The sequence below is a fragment of the Petromyzon marinus genome, chromosome 53 (assembly GCF_048934315.1).
Source record: "Petromyzon marinus isolate PM22_M1 ecotype Great Lakes invasive population chromosome 53, UKy_Petmar_22M1.pri1.0, whole genome shotgun sequence".
In the NCBI taxonomy this organism is placed as follows: domain Eukaryota; kingdom Metazoa; phylum Chordata; class Hyperoartia; order Petromyzontiformes; family Petromyzontidae; genus Petromyzon; species Petromyzon marinus.
This window is the reverse complement of record NC_133719.1, coordinates 10774848-10778540: the sequence shown is the minus strand read 5'-3', so window position 1 is coordinate 10778540 and position 3693 is coordinate 10774848.

Sequence of the window (3693 nt, the reverse complement as noted above, 5' to 3'; positions counted from 1 at the left end):
GTGCTCAGGCCGCAGCAAAACGCCTCGCTCGCCGCTCCAGTCAAGGGCGCGCTGTCTCCCATGGGGGGGATCATCGCTGCGCGTCCGCGCGCGTTGACACGCCTCTCCTGCCCCCCTCCCCTCTCACCCCCCCCCCCAACACACACCAACCCACACCACCCCCGATTAGGGTCGTTAAACCACAACCGGTTAAAACCGGTAGCCGATTGCGAATTGGGTCGTTGATGGTTGCTGCTCCGCTGGCAGCGGTGCACAAGGACGGGCAACAGTGGCGACTTTAAAATAAATAAAAACCAGAACACAAACCGACTCGCCGCGTTGTGCGTCAAAGACACTGCGGCCTTAAAAGGGAAACATCTGATAGGCGACGATTCGGGCGATGCCCCTTCTTCGTAGCACGTAAAATCAAGGGGCATTGCTCTAAACGTTGATAATGATTATGTTTCTTCTTGTTGATGAATATTTTGAATTGTTGTGGTTGTGCGCAATGGCCAACACAGCAGCAGCACGAAATACGTATCAGAAGTATATAAGTTTAACTAACTATATTATTTAACCAGGTAAGGCCCACTGAGCCGTGTAGCTCATTTTTAGAAGCGACCTGGCCATCACAAACGATAGCTCAACCAAGTCGTGGCTTATCACGTGGACATTTATAGCAGCCAAATACTCCCTAAACGCACGTTGATAACATCATCATCATCATCACCACGTGTGAATGTACAGTGAGGGAAAAAAGTATTTGATCCCCTGCTGATTTTGTACGTTTGCCCACTGACAAAGAAATGATCAGTCGATAATTTTAATGGTAGGTTTATTTGAACAGTGAGAGACAGAATAACAACAACAAAATCCAGAAAAACGCATGTCGAAAATGTAATAAATTGATTTGCATTTTAATGAGGGAAATAAGTATTTGACCCCTCTGGCGCTTCTTGTTTTTGTTGTTGTTGTCGCGGTTAGCGCTACGCTGCGCTTTGAATCTGGCGACCCGAGTTCGATTCCCGCTCACGGCCAACACCGGTTACGATTATCTGAACCGGTCCTGAGCCTCCGCTGGGTCGACTCAGCCACTGGGGATGACAAAGGCGGCCGTGCGTGATTTTTGGCCACACCCACCGCCTAGCGTGCCGTTTGCCGGCCTTCATAGACGCTCGCCAGCAGCAACTTGCTCCAACAGTCTGTCAAGGCTACACGGGGGTGGGAGGCCTTTGTATTTTGTAAGAAAATAAAAACGAGAGAGCTGCCGTGGATTTCTACCCCCGGTGCATTGTTTAAAACCCCCCAAGCCGAGCCAGGCCTGCGGGCCCTCACACGGGGTGGGGGGGGGGGATGCAGGATTTCCTCTGCCCACCGGCAGGACGTGGAGACATCCGTGGCAACGGCAGCGATTCATGGGGCGCGTCGCCGCCTCTCGATTCCGCCCGCGTCTGTTGCTGCTGCTGGGTGCAGTCCTCGCGGAGTCGTTTCGGTGCCAACAATCGCACTCCACCGCCCCCCCTGGTCATTGAGCCTCGAGATATTGGCGAGGGGTTTTAAACAATGCACCGGGAGGATTTGGGCAATACAATTATTTAGTTTAACACGTAATACAATTATTCTTCGTCTTCTGCCGCTTCGCCGCCGCGTCGCCGTACGGCTGCTGCCGATGGAGATGCGGAGCCAACGACGACTGCAGCGTTGTCACATTGAGGTGGTCGAGTCCAGACAACCGCGGCAGGAGTGGCGGATCATCATCGCCGTGATGTTTCCTTCGTATTGGTGGATAGGGCATTGCGTCGTTGCATTGGTCTGTGCTAAGTCTATGGAGTGCAGTGCTGAGTCTATGGGCAGTGTTGAGTCTATGGGCAGTGTTGAGTCTATGGTGCAGTGCTGAGTCTATGGGCAGTGTTGAGTCTATGGGTAGTGTTGAGTCTATGGGCAGTGCTAAGTCTATGGGCAGTGTTGAGTCTATGGGCAGTGTTGAGTCTATGGTGCAGTGTTGAGTCTATGGGCAGTGTTGAGTCTATGGGCAGTGTTGAGTCTATGGTGCAGTGTTGAGTCTATGGGTAGTGTTGAGTCTATGGGCAGTGCTAAGTCTGTAGGCAGTGCTGAGTCTATGGGTAGTGTTGAGTTCATGGGCAGTGTTGAGTCTATGGGCAGTGCTGAGTCTATGGGTAGTGTTGAGTTCATGGGCAGTGTTGAGTCTATGGGCAGTGTTGAGTCTATGGGCAGTGTTGAGTTCATGGGCAGTGTGGAGTCTATGGACTTCAGTGCGGAGTCTATCTTCTTCTTTCATACGGCTGATGTAGATGCAGGGCAACAGCTACAATTTCACATTCAGGTGCTCAAGCCACAGGACAACTTCATCAGTAGTAGCGGAGTAGTGTATCATCATCGCCATGATGTGACTCCTTTGTATTTGTGGATCGGGGCAACACGTCGTAATACACTGTTACGATCTCCGTTCTGGATGATTACAGTCGCACACGACTGGAGGGAGCCTTCAAATGATCATTTGCGCATCAGGTAATCCGCTTCTACTGCTGCCATGCTTTTTGCGGTGAATGCCAAATGTCATCGACCCTCGACCAGTGCCGGATTAAGCTAGTGCGTGGCCTGTACCTTAAACACCCAGTCGTTCGTAAAAGTTGAAGGCGGTATAGTACTATGGTAATAGTGCAGAATCACTGAACCGGAATTGATAGCTTTAAAGCATTTAGTGCGGGGCCCTTGAAAGTGCGGGGCCCCGTAGCATTTGTAGCTACTTGTGCGACGAGGATAATCCGGCACTGCCCTCGACACAGTGGCAAGAATTCCGGCATTAAAACCACCACCACTCTGCGGCCGAACCCAAACTAAAAAAAACGAGCGGCATCGCGGTGTTGGCTACGAACAGCCTCCGTGGTCGGTTCGCGGGATGCGCGATTGGAATATCGACACCGGCCAGGATGAGTCTCATTCGCACGAGTCATTTGGGGTGGCATCGTGAAGCCTGCCGCCAGGCGGGGATGGCGACGCCACCAAACAGCGGTGCGCGCGGCGTTCCCAAGCGGCGAGTCATTTGCGGTGTCATTTTCGAATCTTGGCAAATTCGTACCATGGTGCCACGGGCACAACCGTGGCCCCACTCTCGCGAATGTTTGTATGCATGTATGTTGAACTTCTTTCTCACCCTACGTAGCCAACAGTGCTAATCTATGTATGGTGAACTTCTTTCGTGCCGTACATAGATTACCGTGCTAATCTATGTATGGTGAACATCTTTCGCACTGTACGTAGCCAACCGTGCAAATCTATGTATAGTGAACTTCTTTCGTGCCGTACGTAGATAACCGTGCTAATCTATGTATGGTGAACTTCTTTCGTGCCGTACATAGATAACCGTGCTAATCTATGTATGGTGAACTTCTTTCGCACTGTACGTAGCCAACCGTGCTAATCGGAGATGCGGAGGGAAGGACAAACGAAACATAACAAGCAGTTCTTAAAGGAATGAGTTTTCAATCTAGAGGATAAAAAAATGACATCGGCAGGGATCTTTAAGGTCCACGGCGAGCGAAGCGGACGGTGCGTAGCCGTGTCTGTGAATTGATTACGCTCGCAGTATTAACCGGAGCGGCCGCTCGATTTGAAACGGCTGGGACGCGACGCGACGTGCGCTTGGGAACATTCCGCAAAAAAAAATGACATCCTTTGACTGGCAATGCCTCG